The sequence below is a fragment of the Capsicum annuum genome, chromosome 12 (genome assembly GCF_002878395.1).
Source record: "Capsicum annuum cultivar UCD-10X-F1 chromosome 12, UCD10Xv1.1, whole genome shotgun sequence".
Lineage (NCBI taxonomy): Eukaryota > Viridiplantae > Streptophyta > Magnoliopsida > Solanales > Solanaceae > Capsicum > Capsicum annuum.
In genome coordinates this window covers 15,659,778-15,677,486 of record NC_061122.1, presented here as the reverse complement: position 1 = coordinate 15,677,486, position 17,709 = coordinate 15,659,778, and positions in this window count along the sequence as shown.

Genomic DNA, 17,709 nt, shown 5'->3' with positions numbered 1-17,709 from the left:
TCAATAAAATCAAGAACAAGTTTAGAAATCCTCTAAGACCCTCCAAGGATTTACCATCCCAGGTATGCATAGTGTGCATCCATGGACCAATTTCGTCCATGGAACTCAAAATCCCACTTTTGAACTTATAGATTGCATATTCTATGTTATAGGTTGTTTATAACCATGTTGGTGATGTTGAATGATTCCCTAGATGGAATTATTATGTGTTTTTATGAAGTTATGTAGCATGTGAGTGGAAATCAATGAATTGAATTGTTATGATGTAATAATTTGATGATTTGGCCTATGCCCTAAAGGGTGAAAGCAAGGTGTTTGACAAAATGACTAAAAGAACAAGAATTATGCAAATAACTCATTAGGGCCTAAATGATGAGTTCATAATTTACCCTTATGCTTAAATGACTCCTATGAAAGTTTGTGCATTATAGATGTTTGTTGGAATGCCATAATAATAGAATTGCCATGCTATTAGATTATGAACTTATGACAGGATAGTAATGCATTCCTAGCTATGAACAATGTTGTGATAACCATGTTTCTCATGAATCCCCCAACTTATAGTATTATGGAATGTTGATGTTGGTCATGTATTGAAGAAATATCACGACTTGTCAGTTTCCTTCTATTGAGTCCTGGGGGTATTTGTACCCGAAAAATATAGTTGTGTGCCTAGAGCCATGTTATGTCTTCAACATAGTCTCAGTCAAGCTATGTTCAGTAGAACTCAGTTAGTCTCATGACTTAGGAAAACTCTCATTAATCTTAGTACCTCAGTAATTCAGTAATATTCCATCAGTCAACAGAATTCAGTAATTCGGTTCAGTTTAGTAAGTCATGTTTAATGTCTATCAGTTGGGAATAGGATTTAGCACTGAGTTAACCCAAGGATGGAACTCACCTGTCAATATAGGGTATGATTATTAGAAGCAATCCTTACATTCCAGAACTACGTAGCCTACGTAGGTTGAGATATCAAACCTGCCAAATGAGGATCGATAAGGTGGATTAACCTGCCAGTTGAGGGTCCTACTATTCTCATTTGAGTACCTTCTAGATAAAGGTAACTCACAGCTTGTCCTTACCAGTGGTGCGCTATTGAAACCCTTCTAATTAGGGTACAGATTGGACCCCAACTTAGCTATTATAGCATATTTGGGGTATGTCAGTTAGATAACTACTTCCGACAGTTTCAGTATCAGTCTCAGTTAAAGAACTCAGATAGTTCTTCAGATTTCAGGACTGTCAGATACAGTCAACTCAGAACAAAATAGAACTTAGAGAGTTCCATCATAACCTAGACTTTCAGATACAGTAGCTCAGTATTAGTTACAACATGTTATCAGTATTTAGACATAGTAGTTAGTATTATCATGTACTTAGTTATAGTTACTATTACGTACTTTATACATGTATTCTCACATTCGTATTAGTTAGTCAATTGATTGTTCATGCATATGAATCCCATGAATTTATCCTACCTCACTTGCATACTCAGTATATTCAGTCGTACTGATGCATTTACATTATGGTATTTTATTATACCAGAGGTTCAGAAGCACAAGTTCAGAATAGCAGTAGTTGATCAGTTTCATCGCTCAGATTTAGTGGTGAGTTCTCATCAATCGAGGACATTATTATTTTATTAATTGATTATTTAAGTAGACAGAGTTAGTTGGAGACATGTTCCTTCAACTTCTTATTCAGACAGTTTAGAGGCTTTCAAATAAGCATGATTAGACAGTTATGTATTTTTATTTTTGGTATTGATATACCCCATTCAGGTGTTGTTTTTATGAAACTTTATGATTTATTTTTGAACCTTATGGCCTTATAGCCTTTATTTTTGCATTTATTTAGTATATTATGCAGTGTTTAGGTCCATATATCAGTCATGGATTAGCTTGTGGTCCTTTAGGGTCATGAGCACCGTGTAGCATTCTGGTTTAGAAAATTGAGGTATTACAAACTTGGTATCAGAGCATAAGGTTCAACAGTGTCCTAGGAAGTCTAAAAGCCACATCTAGTATAATCTTGTACAGGGGTGTGTTGTGCACGACATTTATCTACAGGAGGCTATGAGATGTTTTAGGAATAGTTTTCCTTCTTTTAATATTCATGTTGTACCTGTGAGCGTAAGCTCAAAGTTAACTCTCAGTCAAATCCTCTTCTCTTCTATTTATAGAACATGCCTCCGAAGAAGAGAACTGGAAATCTGTCAGCCCCTTAGTCGAAAGATCCTTTGGGCGAACATATTTCTCATGCAGAGTTTAGAGCTATATTTACTACTATTGCTCAGTCAGTTGCTACTCATAATGAATGACCAGCTGTCATTCCGGCTAACCCAGTGGATAATTCAGCTTTAGCCAGGATTCAAGACTTCAACCAAATGAATCCTTCATCTTTCACCAGGTCTAAGTCAAATGAGGATCCTCAGGAATTTTTTGACCAAGTTTAGAAGCTCACTGATATAATAGGGGTTACTCCTTGTGAGAGTGCTGAGATAGCCATATATCAGTTGCAGGATGTGGCTCACACTTAGTTCAAACAGTGAAAGTTTGAGAGGGTAAATAATGCAGGGTCAGTAGAGTGGGAGGAGTTTCTCATTGTTTTTATTGATAGTTTATTTCCCTTAGAGTTGTGAGAAGCTAAGGTGTTGGAACTTATTAATCTTAGGCAGGGCAATATAACGGTGAATAAGAATTCTCTGAAGTTCACTCAACTAGCTAGATATGCTTCGCATGTGTTTGCAAACAACTGATGTAGATAATGCTACTGGTGGTTCGTTTGTTGATCTTACATTCCTATAGGCTTCGGACATACATTTTAGGATGACCAAATAGAGTCTGGCTTGGCATACCAGGGATTTTGTGGTAGAAAGCCCTACTATTTTTGTTGGTATGACTGCAGAACAACGCAGGAGAGATAAGGAGCAGGATCAAGACATAGCCCATCTAAAGACTCAGATGGACTTGCTTTCCAAGAACTTATTATAGGCAAGACTAAGAAGGTGAAGGTTGTGGGATCTCAAGACAAAGTTGATGTTGATCCAGAAGAAGAGGTGAATTATGTAAATAATCAGGGGGTTTCTGAGGCAATAGCCAAGGAAATCAAGGTCCGAATTTTTATGATAAACCTGGTTATAAAGACTGGGAGCAGGGAAACTCGAGAACCAATAATGACAGAAGTGGTTTATATGTTCCTCCTGAAACAAGAAGCTACTACAACTAGCTTTTAAAAGATTTCCATGGAGGACATAATGGAGAAATTGTTAAAGGGATTTAACGCTACCAACTCTGGGGTGAATACTATGAAGAGTGATTTCTCTACCCTAAGTCAGTTGGTAAACTCACACTCCACTTCTATTAAGCAGTTGGAGTAGCAAATGAGCCAACTCCCTGCAGCACTGAACAAAAGGTAAAATGGTACTTTACCAAGTAATACGGTTTAGAATCTGTAGACTGATGGCGCATGTATGGAGATTACCACCAGAAGTGGTAAATACTTCCTGGTCCTTCTATGAAAAAAAGTGTAATTGATGATGAACCTGAAAAAAACCATCCAGTAGAGTCTGATAAGCTAGATAGTTCTACTGATACCACAGAGAAGGGGAAAGAGAAGGAAAAAGAAATAGTGGTAAAAACTCTCCATGACCACCACCTCCTTTTCCTCAATGATTAAAGAAACAACTGATGATACAAGGTTCAGCAAATTCATGGAAATACTTATGCAGTTGACAGTAAATGTTCCCTTGGTTTAGGCACTTGAGCAAATGGTAGGATATACTAAGTTTATGAAGAATCTATTGACAAAGAATAGGGCATTAAGCTATGAGCCGGTGGACAATCTCCACCATTGTAGTGCCATTTCTACAAGATCCTTAGTACAGAAGAAGGCTAACCCTGGAGCATTCACTATTCCTTGTACTGTCGGGTCACTTGATTTAGCTAATGCCTTATGTGATCTCAAAGAAAGTGTTAACATGATGACACTGGCTGTATATAAGGAGATGGGTTTGAGGAACCCCATTCCCACCAACATGTGACTTGTGATGGCGGACAGGTCGGTAAAATGACCTGTTGGTATTTTGTATGATGTGTTGGTGAAGGTGTCGAATTTCATATATCCTGCAGATTTTGTTGTTCTGAATTGTGAGTTGGATTTTGAGGTGCCCATAATCTTGCGTTGATTTTTCCTTGCAATCGGAAGTGTTTTGATTGATTTACGAACCAATGAGCTCTTATTCAGGATGAATTGTAAAGTGGTGCGATTTAATGTATGCAAATCCATTAAACAACAAAAGGAGATGAGTGTTTTCTCAATCGTGGATATATTCTATGAAGATGGTAAATAGGTATCAGAAGGTTGTCTTGATGAAGCTTGAGTAGTCAAGATAACCAAGTCGTGCCGCGACATTAAATCAGGCACTATTGGGAGGCAACACAAAATTTTTATGTTCCAGCAAATTATTTATTTTTGGAGCTAGGTTCTAGTTCAAAGAAAGTGGAATGGATGTATCCGGCTATGTATTCCTTACAACATCTTTGACGAGCTATCATAATTGTGATAAGCCATCAGATTTGTCATCAGAGAAATTAAACCTGAGGTATGTTCTATTAAGGCTGACGACATTCGTGATAGGCTATCACAATTTTGATAAGACGTAAGCTTTTGTCGTTAGAAAGCCTAAAAGAGTAGCATAAATTATAAGCCAAATTAAAAAGATCCGGTCCGACCCACAACTTTGTCTTTCCACCTTCCTGCATATTTTCTTTCTTTTCTTTAAAGTTTTATTTCTTTCCATAGTTAGTTCTGAACTTCCTTTTTCAAATTATTTCATAATTAAAACAAGAAAGGTTTATTTCCTTGTAAGAGAGGGTTTGAACTGAAAATCAAAGAAGCTGTCTTTCATCTTGCCATTTTCATCTTCTAGCGTAGCTCAAGACGAAAGTAGCCAAGTTAAAGTCGGCAATTAGGTATGCTTCTAACTCATCCCCTCTTTTTTTTGGAAGTATGGGGGAATAAAATATAACCTTAGTTTCAAGAAGGTTGAGACAAAATTGAGAAAATAATGTATGCAAACTCGAAACTAGGGTTTACTTGCCGCATTATGTGTGAAAGGCTTGGGTTCAGATCAAGAACACAACTCAATGTGATTGGAAGAAGAAACTGGTTTAAAAAAGCAAGTTAAAATTAAGTTGAGGGTTGTGTTTTGAGTTGATGACATGGATGATAAGTTGTCACAACTGTAATAGCTTATCAGATATGTCGTCACAAGTTGAGAAAAATGAGCTGGTTCTGTTTAAGGCTGACGACATAGCTAATAAGCTATCACAATTATGATGGCTTATCAGATTATGTCGTCACAAGTTGAGGAAAAAAACATATTCTATTTAAGGCTGAAGACATGGATGATAATTTATCACAATCATGATGACTTATCAGACCATGTGTCACATACTTGATCTGAAACATCAATGAAACCCTTTTTGAGGGGTGTGGAATTATAATGGATGACTAGCTTGAAGTGTGTGATCATAAGTGATAAATGATTGATTTCTATTTCTATAGGGCTTATAATGGCACCCAAAAGAAAGAGATCCAAAGCTACAAAGAAAGTGACCAAGAAAAGTGTACCTCAAAAGCTCTTTGATGAGGAATCTGACTATGACGATGAGGTATCACTACTCAAAAAGAAAAAAAAAAGATAAGCCCAAAATCCTTCACCACATTCACCAGTTGAGGTAGAGGAGAGTGAAAAGAGTGATACGGAACCAACAATATTTGAACATACAGCTTCTGAGCAGATAGCCTCTGAGCAACAAGCATCTGAACATGTTGTTTCTGAGGAGCATGATTCAGATCGTCCTGATTTCGAGGAACATGAAGCTGGGCAATCTGAATCCGAGGGACCATCAACTGAGTCCTCTTTTATAGAGCAATAGGATGATGAAGAGTCGCCAATAAGAGAAATCTTAGTCAAGTGCAAGAACCCAGAGGTCCGACATAGTGCTAGGTGGGAAATTCCCAGGGCACAGAAAATCTTCTTAGATGGGATTATCAGAACTAAAAGAAGAATAGTTAAAAGGCCAATCTTTGAAGAAAAGAAGATCATCACTAAAGGGTTGAGCAAATATCCTGAAATTGAGCAAAATTTTTGTGACTACGACTTGGGATGGACTGCAAGATAAGAAAACTCATTTTTCCATCCACCAGTCTGGGAGTTCTATGTGCACTACTAGGCTATATTATAGAACATATGTAAACATAGGGAGAAAGAAGTAGATCAACCCTTGTTGGATAAAGTTCCAGTACTGGGTGTAATGGTGGATGTTTCTGAAGAGATAATTAACAAATTCCTTCATGGCCCCAACTTCACTCCTCATTCCACTTCACCTACATACTATGCTCTATTGAAGAATCAATAAAATCAACTATCTTGGTTAGCCACACTCATAGCTAATAGAGATTTTGAATGGCTGACCAAACTGAGTGAAAGGATCTTTAAGGCCTCCCTGACTCCAGAGGCAAGATTCTGGTGGGGTATTGAACTTCAGAGAGATTATTCTTGAAGAAATGAAAATTCATTTCTCAAGGTTGAACGCGACATATCCTTTCCCTTGTCTAATTACGAGGTTGTGTAAGGCAGCCAATTTGTCTGAGGTTGCAGGGATAGATAATGTACTGCCAGCTAGAAAGACCCACAATCCCAACTGATATGATGAAAATCAGTTGAGGCTGATACTTGATAGAGGAGCAAAGGTTATAATAGATCTACCAGTTACAGGTACTAGCACAGCACCTAATATGGAGGTGTAGGATTCTGAAGCTGCATCATTGACATCTTTAGCACAAGTAGACTCAGTTCTCGGACATGAAACAAATCCGCCAGCTGCTGTGATTATAACAAAATTTGCCTTCAACCCGATAACTTCAGGAAAGTGGCAAAATAAACCAAGTGGTGCGACGCTCAGGTGAAACTATTTTCCAAGCAATTTTCTACTACAGTAGCCAAGATGATTAAGGCTGCACTTGAGCCTCTTTGAACCTTGCTCTATAGGATTGGTGAGCTAGAAAATCATTTCAATATATGGTTAAGAGAAGCATCGGGCTCAGACCTTGCAAAATTCATAGCAGCACTGGATAAGGTAAAGGCTGATGTTGGGGTATTACAGCAGTGCCAATTCATGGTTTTAGCAGATAAGGTTGTTGATGAATCCGAGGGTGAAATACCCTTTCTTGACCTCATTGAGGAGTCAGTAAAGTAAAAGAAGAAGAAGGGTGAAAATAAAGGTAAGGGTAAGAGAGAAAGACCTGATAGTGGCAAGGCAAGAAAAGTAAAAAAGAAGGCAAGAAAGAAGGCTGAAAAAGAGGAGCTGAAGAAAGAGATATACGAGTCCCAAGATGACCATGAGAAGTGGGAGGAGGCCTTATGAGCCAGGGATATAGGTACCTCAACTAGTAGGCCTCCAACCACGGCTAGGCTAGATGTGTTAGAATGGAGAGAAGCTTTCACTAGGGATAAGGTAGCCAAAGATACTGCTATAGGGTTGAGGACCCATCCCTGTGCTTGATCTACTCCAGGTATTCCCTAACCCTTATTTCAATTTATTTTCAATTTTAAGTTGAGGGTGTAGGGAGAGCTGTTGTTTTAACAATTTTGTAGTTGACTAGGAGAAATACAAGTACTTGAGGCAGTTAGCATTCTTTTATGATTTTTGAGCACCTCTCTAGTTTTCTATTTGTATAACTGTGTGAATTTCATCACATTGTGACCATTGTGCATCTTGTTATGGAATTAGTTCTAGTAACTTAATAATCGTTGCTAAACAATTGCATGAACTGGATAAGTAGTAACTCGTGATGTGCTTGTGTGCCATGAGTGTGTGAGGTCTTACTCACTTCCCTTTGTATGTTTAATCTAGAACTTGCCCGGTTAGTCCTCGGTTGTAGGATAGGACTTAGGAAAGGATCATAGGCCGTTTTGATAATAGTCCACTTTGAAACTAAATGACCTTCCCTGTTTGCATAATACCCCTTGATCCTTGATTTGAGGCTGAATGACTATTTCTTTATATGACCTCGATCACCTTCCCATTTTTTATCATAATAAACCTTTTTTGGCCCTGGTCCTCTTTGGACACTGTGCACCTTAACTTAGGCAAAAAGCCTAAGTTGAGGGTGGATATCATAAGGGTGCATGATTTAAAGTAAGCATGAATAGAGGTGGAATAGAAAAAGTGAATAAAAATATGGAAGCATTAGTAAAAGAATAAGAAAAGAAAAGTTTTGAAGAAGAATTTGATTGTAGAAAAGACCGCACCCATCTTGAAAAAGTGTGATCAAGAAAAGAGAAAAATAGAAAAAGGTTAATAAGTGGGACCCCAAAAGCTAGTGTAGTGTCAAGGAGGCTTAGTCACTTTAAATACCCTTGAGTATCATACCATTCCCTAGCCTTTATTCCAAGCCAAAGAAAAATCCTATAGTGATCCTAACTGACCTATCTCAAAGCTGTGGTAATGAAAATAAGGGCAAGCCTATGGTATTTGGCGTACATCGATTGGAATTTCATTCTGGAGTGAGAATCTTTTGACTATCCCTATGATTGCATATGTTATTTATAATATGAGTAAAGAAGTGATTTATTTATTGTGAGGGCGCACTAAGTACGTTACTAGTTGCTAACTTGTTTGGATAATGTCATATTCGTACATGCATGGTTGTGTTGCCAAACTTTTCCATATCTTGAGTCCTATGTGTTGCATTGTTGTTTTCCAATAATATAAACAACTGCTATCGAATTGATTGACCTTGGGAAGGAGGAAATATTTTGAGATAATGTGAGTGATTAGTTGCCAATTGTAACTTTTTATCCTCTTAGTTATGTTTGAGTTGCTTGAGGACCGGAAATTGTTTTAAGTTGAGGGTGTTGATGTCTGAGCAGATGCTAGCACATTTGAGGATTTTAACTATAAATAATTGCAAGGTCTTAAGCAACTTTTGTTGTTTTTGATTGTTTTATCTTTGATTTTGTAGTAGAAGTCAAGATGCAAGAAGACCAACAATGATGAAAGTAAAAGAGTTGGATTCTGAAGCAAATAGAAGAGAAGTATGGCTGACGACATGCCTGATAAGTCATCATCCCTGTGATAAGCTATCAGAGATACCGTCAGACTTAGGCAGAAAATAGACTTTAGATGAACTAAGTGATGCCATCGTGTGATAAGCAGTCAGAAGTGTGGTAAGCCATCAGGATTGTCGTTAGGCTGATTTAGAGAATTAGATTTGGAGTGACAAAGTGATCATATTTTTGATACGTTATCACATATATGATAAGCCATTAGAGCCATTAGGTTTCATCATCAGCCTTAAGCAGGAAGTGCCAAAACTGAAGAACGAGCTGATGACATTTCTGATAAGTCGTCAGTCTACTGATAAGGCATCATAAAATGTCGTTACTTGTCTGAGAAATTACTGAAATCTGTGATTTTGTTTCCATAATTAGGATAAACTATTTAAATTAATGTTTAGGGTTTTTGAGGTATCTTGTACTCTACATTCTGCACTTGAACTTCACATTTTTTCTCTCTAGTTTTAGATACAAGTTTACAGTACTTTTGAGAGATTATCATATTATTTTTTTTTTGGGCCTACTGAAATTTAATTCGATACACAATTGTTTCAATTCACTTTTACTGTTAGTATTCATCCATTGCACTATGAATCCAACACGTTGTTTTGATCTTTACAATATGAGTAGCTAAACCACTTAACCCGAGTTATAGGATTTATAGGTTTGGTTTGTAACACAACTAAGTGTTCAAGATTTTAACGGTGGTAGTAACTTCTTGGTAATCCCTCTGTTTTAAACTTTATTTATTGGTTTCAAACAATATGTCCTTCTTACAAGTGATTTTCTTGAACAAAGAAATCAACCCTAGTAAGAAGTGGATTATCAATAGGGACTTGAAAGCTACCAACCTTCCGTTTAATAATTAATGCTGTAGCAAGATTAATTAACCTGAGATAACATCCTATTATGAAATATAAACTCCCTAAGTTTGAGAGAATTAGGTAGTTAAATGCTTAAGTAGGTCGAGAGACATTTAGGCATAACTTGGACAAGGATAATCTGCTATTCCTACCTACCATAAGAATCTTGAACCGTTACCAGCGTCTGTAGAATCCCAACACTCATAGTGAACATAACTCTATTTTTCCTTATCATATTAATCACAAACACTAAAACTGCAGTCTGAAGTAATTAATTGATAATTCTCATAAAACCTTATTTATCAAAAACTATTAACTATCAGTTGATTAATTTGCATACAACTCAAATTTACACCATATTCATTATGGGAATTGACCCCAGCCTAGTTGGGTTATATATTGACAATGATCATTTACATTCTCGTATGAGGGGTGTAGTTTGAGTGTTATCATATGGATTACTCTATTCATAATGGGGCCACTAAGATGTACCATGACTTGCGGGAGATCTACTGGTGCAGTGGGATAAAGAGAGATATTGCAGAGCTTGTAGCTAAGTGTTGTACATGTCAACAGGTTAAGATCAAGCACCAAAAGCCTTGTGGGTCCATACAGGAGTTCAATATTCCCACTTACAAGTGGGAAAAAGTAAACATGGACATCATAACAGGTTTACCTTGTACTCGCCATCCGCATAATTCTATTTGGGTTATCATAGACAGGATGATCAAATCAGCTCATTTCTTGCCTGTCCATACCTCTTATTCCACCTAGGACTATGCCAAAATCTACATCAAAGAGTTTGTTAAGTTTTATGGTGTTCCTTATTTATCATCTCAGACAGAGACACATAGTTTAACTCTCACCCTTGGAAAGCATTCCAAACGGTTCTTGGTACCCAAGTCAATCTCAGTATTACTTTCCACCCACAGACAGATAGTAAAGCACAAAGGACCATTCAGAGTCTAGAAGATATGCTAAGATCATTATTTGTTGATTTTAACGGTAGTTGGGATGACCACTTTCCTTTGATTGAGTTCACATACAATAAGACCTATCATTCTAGTTTTAAGATGGCTCAGTTTAAAGCTCTATATCGAAGGGTATGTAGATCTATAATTAGTTAGGATAAAGTGGGTGAGGCCGTAGTAGTAAGGCCTGACTTTATGTTTGATGACTTACAGAAGGTTCAGTTGATGAGAGAAAGTCTTAAGGAAACCCAGAGCCAATACAAATCCTATGCAGATGTACGAAAAAAAGATCTTGAGCTACAAGTTGGTGATCCAGCTAATGTTGTTCCCTTAGAAAGAATGGATGTTCATAACATGTAATATCCCGCATGTCTCTTAGCTTAATTCATCCCTAGAATGCAAAAGACTAGCTTTAAGAGTGAGTAAATTTTATTTCTTAAGGAATTTTCCAGATTTAGACCTTCCATTGTATGGTAAATTGAATAATATTTCCATTGATATAGGATTCGTCAAAATCCAACTCTTGATAAAGAAGTTAGGACATTTTTTGTAAGCAGTATTCAAAAGGGATAGTCAACCGCGTTGCGACAAAGGACAAATCGGCATTCATCAAATTCCAGTAGTTCACCGTGATTAGGCAATGTCGCGGTGAATATAGCTAAGAGAATTACAATGTATCACGGTATAGGTTAATCCGGTATTTGTCAATTTCCAGTAACTTATTGCGATTGCACCGCATTGTGATGAGTATAGAGATGGTGGAATCACCGCATTGCAGTGAAGTGTATTTGCCATTTTTTAATCCATAATTTAAATTCATGCGTCATTACCTTCATCCTAAATGTATGAAATGCTTATTAGGTGAAAAATGTCCCTAGGAATCACTTAGAGCCAAGTTGAGCTAAGATTTTTTAATTCGTCCAATGTTTAGTGTTCGATTCTACAAGGGTCAAATTTGAAAGAGAATAAATTCTTACGTATGTAGAATATTTCATATCAATACCCACGAAATCAAAGATAATTGAGTTAACTTTCCACCGATACCAATTTTACAAAAATCCGACACTCGAGTCAAAAGTTATGACATTTTTCGTATGAGGTAGTAGCTCACTGCAATTATACCGCATCGCGGTGGCCTTAGAAACGGCAATACGGGTTACAAATTTTTTTCTTAAATGATGGAAGGGCAATGAGGTCTTTTCCTACGTCAACCCAGGTCGTAATAGCACTATCTAAGGCATCAATTGGGGCATTATTTGGCATCATTCTCCAAATTTTTCCTCAAGAACAACCCAAATAAATCTCCTCAAGAACAAACAATCCCATCTTCTTCTCTTCAACAACAAAAAAAATATTAAGAATTTGGGTTTTCTAATCCAAGAACTTCAAGAATGATTTGAAGATCATCTCCAAAAGGTTTCAAAGTTCAAAGCTTAACATTCAATTCATCATAGGAATCCAAGATTCAAGCTTTCCCATCTAAGATAATCAATTAAGGTATGTGGGATTTCAACAAGGACAATCCTTTCGTCCTTGGGCCCAAAACTTGTTTTAAATTTATAAATACTGAATTTTATATGAATTCCCATGAAATTCAAGTTAGGTTTTATACCCATAATTGTTATTTCCAAGCTTATGATATTCCCAATGATTTAGAAATCGAATTACATGAGTATGTTTATTTTTTCATGCATATTGCTGCAATTTCCAGATTTTGAGTTGATTTACTAATATTTACACTGTCATGTATGAACCTTTTTTGTGTTTTAGCAGAAGTTTGAAGCATGGTCTTTAAGCCCTAAGATTTTGTCTTGATATATCAAGAATGAGTTTGGATTTTGGTAATGTTATGATTTTAAGTTTTCCTTTGGCAAATTGCTTACCAAGATTTGAATTAAGATTGATGTTTTGACATTGAGTTAAGATAGGAATCCACACTATCTTTTATTTAAATCTAAGAGAAGCATAATTTGGTCTTTATTATAGACCTTTGAGTTATTTTAAGGTAGATTTTCTAAAAGTTTTGAGCCTAAGTACGGGAGTAGTATTTAGCATCGAGTTGGGTATAATTCCAAGGTCTCATACCCCAGAACTACGTGCCACCATAGGACTGAGATTTATGGGCCCGAGGCCGAGATAGTGATCACTAAAGTTAAGGTTCTATTTTGATGGCAAGGGTAGAACAGCTCTCCCTAACGTGGGTAAGACGTTGGATTCCATGTCTGCTCACATGGCTTCTGTCGGTTAGAAGAACCTCCCAAAAGATGTCCCTTACTCTAAAAATAGTATATTGATTTGAAGTATTAAGATAAAAGATTATGTTTTGAAAGCTATGCTTTTTAAGATTCTTAAAGTCTTGAGATGAAGTATTTTCCTTGGAAAGTTGTTTTAGCAGAAGTTCCTAATCCCAAAGTTACAATGTTCTAAATTCCCAATGTTCCATAATCTCAAGTCTTTTAAGTCCTTAGGTTTCAAAGGAAGTCTCCTATTCTCCTCAAGATAAAAGCAAAAGTTTTGAGGGTTATTGTTTTGAGACATCTTCAGTTTGTGAGGTGTTAGAATAGGAGGAGAGTATATATTTTTTGAGAATAAGTATAATAACTCACAAGATTTACACTATGTGTTTCATGATTCGTGACTTATGAGATTTATATTTTAGATTTATTCAAGCTATGTGAGTCATTTACATTTAGCATGCATGACTTTTAGAAATGATGATTTTGAGATATATTTTATTTATGAATTGCACCCTTCAAATATTCAGTACATTCCTAAAGTGCTGATCCACATATATGTCTATGTACTACATTGTCTCATAATATAGGTACAAGACTTAGTATGCACATTCAGATTCAGTCAGTTTGTAGTTTCTAGATAGCAGGTGATGAGTCCTTTTAATTCAAGGGCTTGAGCTAGATAGACAATTTGAGAAATTTTTTATTTTTTTAATTCTAGTTGTATTGAGTTGGGATAGTCGGGAGTCATAACCCGGCTATCTATAGTCAGTAGTAGTAGAGGCTTCATAGACTATTAGTAGAAGTTGATGTATTCAGTTTTTAGTTTTTTTTTGTAAAATCAGAGGTGTAATCTTATAAATTTAGATTTGTATTGATCAAGTTTAGAAAAGTCTTAAGTTTTCACTAATTTTGTTTAGATTTAGGTATTTTATTCAGTTGCTTGTAAGTATGCCAGTAGAAGGGTTAAATTAGGGTCACTTGTGACCCTAAAAACCGTGTATCATCTCGGGTTCTCACTTTTATGGCATTACAAACTTGGTATCAGAGCACAAGGTTCAAGTGTCCTAGGGTGTCTATGAAGCTGTGTCTAGTAAAGTCTTGTAGAATGGTACAGAGATGTTTGTACTTTTCTTTGAGAGGCTACAAGGTATTTAGGAAATGTATCCATTCTTCAAGTCTCATATCTTGTTCAGAAAGGTTCTCTAAGAAACTTATACGGTTCTCTAAGAAACTTATACAGATTCTTATCTTACTTCATCAGGTAATCTTGACCATATTTTCAAGATATCAGCAATAGTTAAGCTTAAATCTTTACATATAGAGCTTTTTTAGACAGTCCGCAAAGATAGTTATGGGATTGAAGGTAGACTAGAAATTATTTCATCAGTTCTTTAAAGATCCAAAGTTGAAGGGCTTTATTCATGTTCATGAAAATCGTGCACCAAGCCCAAGTCAGATGTGCTTTCAATTTCCTTCTCAAAATCCATAGTGATAATCTATACTTCTCTATCTATGTACTGTTCTTGAGATAACATCATAAGTAAGTTTCAATTTCCTCCCCTAATAATGCTCTCAGACTTGCTAGCAAAAAGTTTCAAAAGTCTCACAAAGCAGCTTGAGAGGAGCCTTCTAGTGTGTCATAAGTCCTTCAAATTTAAAGTTATGGCCTCATTCTTATGAGTCATTTAGTTGAGATAAAGTAAGATGTGTATCTCTGGATCATTGAATATCGTGTGTCAAATTTCTATCTCTTGTAATATGTAATCTTGTCATTATTTTATTTTTTAAACCAAAAGTCTATTGAAGTTGTGTGGAGATGTTTTGATTTACTAGCATAGTTGCCTTGTTATTCATAGCATTTTTTTATTCAAAACAAAAAATCAAAGTCTAGTGAAGCTGTGTGGGCCTCTTTCAATTCATTAGCATAGTTACCTTGTTATTCGTCTCATTTTCTTGTTCAAAATATAAGATCAAAGTCTAGTGAAGCCATGTAAGGCCTATTTCAATTCACTGGCAACTTGTTGTTCATCTTATTTTTCTTATGCTAGTTAGAACTTTGGGTTTAGAGGTGTAGTGACAAGAAGGGTGGTAAGGGTGATTTATTAAATATATGTATAGCCGAATCTTTTTAAATATGATTGAGTTAGTAATGAAGTGATATGTCCTTGTGTGTTAGGTTAGTGAAAGTTAGAAAAGAAGTTATTAGTTAAGGTGAATTGTTGTTTGCTTGAAGTATGAAAATAGTTGTTGACGGTGCTTGTTGTGCTAGAAAAGTATAGGTTATTGATGAAAGTGCTTGGTGGATGAGTGTTGTTAATTTAGGCTTTACTGAGATTGTAAAAAGGCAGTTTTAGTTTAAATTTATATAGCTATGGAAGAAGTTAGGTTTATAGATGGGTGAATAGTAATAATATGTAGAAGAAGGATGTGTTAACGGATTGTAAATAAGATAAGCTAAATGATTCTGATCAATTATTTTTGTTTTGAGATTCTAATGGGCTAGTGTTTCTTGTTGTTTTATTTTATAGCTTCCAAGTGAGAATTGCATGTGAGGTGGGTTGTTGAATCATGTTTAGCATTAGACATTAAGTTTGAACAGTTGATTATCATAAAGGTAAGACTAATGATAGTTCGGTTGGTGATACTAGTTATATGAAGGTGATCTAGTAGGCTTGAATAGTGAATGCAAGAATTCAAGTATATTGATTAAAGATTAAGTATGATGTTGTATTTATGATGTAGAGGTGTACCAAAGGTGATATGGGGTTACATTATTTTCTAAGGTTATTAAGTGTTTTATGGTTAGTATTACCCTTGAATTTGTAAGTATGAATGAGGCTATATGGTATATGATGTTCTTATTCATTAACTTATGAGTTATAGGTTGATGAAGTTGTAAGTTAGAGATGTGATATTAGTAGAGTATGAAGGAAGTTAGTAGGGTTCAATAAAGGTTTAGAGATATCCATATTAAGTGTTAGAATCTATGTTTATGAGTGTTTAAGTTGTTATAGATGACTATTGGGGTTATAGAAACCTAAGAGTTGAATCTCAGAAGGAGGTATTAGCATTAGGTGTCATACGTGAAGATACAGTCCTTGGGGGTAAGTTTAGTTTTATGTGTATTGATTATATCCCAGAGTCTAGAGTATAGTGATTGCAGTTTAGATTAGAGTTTGTTCAGTGCTTCACATACTTACAATGATGGCTTAAGGCTAAGGGGGAGATGATAGAATGAGTAACCAAGTTTGACTTCCAAATTATAGTGACGATTAATAGTTGTTAAGATGGGAGAGTACACATTTCTTGTTGATGAAAGATGATTGTATACTTATTTTAGCTAAGACTGTAAGTGTGAAGTAAGATTGAGGCCAAGTCATTGATACATGTCATGGTTAGTTAATGTTTTATGTGTTATGTTAGGAAAGATTGTTGTGTTTGTTTTATGTTATTCTATGAGTCTGAAGGAATATTGAGGCAAAGTTTTGTGTATGACTTGGTCAGTTGAGAATATTTTATGTGTGTTTTCCTAAGAATTGAATAGTGCGTGGATGATGTTATTGATGGAGTTATTAGAGAATATGAGAAGGATAATTTAAGTGTTTGTTAGAAGTGCAAATATAGTTATGAATATAGGCTTGAATGTCATGTTTGTATATCAGATGAAGGCGCTTCGCATTAGTGAATGTCTAGTACGAGGTTGAATATGATTGTCGGAGTGGTAATGAGAATTATGCATGAGGTGAGATGTTGTGAAATACAGGGTGTGTTGAATTTATGATTCAGACTAATATTACAGTGTTATGTGGTGTATCTTGTAATTTTGAGTTAGGCTTGAATATGGTGAGAGAATTTAGTTCAGTTTAGACATTAGTAGATGGAAATATCAATGCCATGTGAGAATTAGTTTAATTGAGCGAGTATAGTAGTTGAGGTGAATAGTATAGTTGAGAGAGTGTTTGAGAAGTGTTTCTAAGCTTGAAATTAAGAAGTTTTATTGCTTGAGGCCTAGTACTTCTATCCCGACTTATGAGTTATTGGTCTATGTTTCATGCTATATATTTGAGGCAATGTTGTAATTCCTCATTCTGAAGTCTTGTTCAGATCATACCAGAGTCCCTTACTCCCTAATTGCATTAGAAGTTTCTTAGAAAAGTATTGAAGAAATACCTTATTTGGGTGAGAGTATTCAGCATGATTTAGTCTATGCAGCCAGAAATCTAGTTTAACAGCCAGACAGACAAATCGTTATTGTTTTTTCATGTTTCGATTTAGTCTAGTCTCACTACCTTAAATTTCATGAATATGACCATTTCAAGAGATAGTTTGTTCACATCTAAGTAAATTTTGAAATTCATCTCAGTACATGCATCACATGTTAGTTTTAGATTCAGATATTTTATACACGAACCAGTCCATAAGTATCCTATGTATCATCTCAGTCTTTTCCTACTATGTCAACAAAATCAGTATCATTTGGGGATGAATGATACCAAGGGAGAGATTTT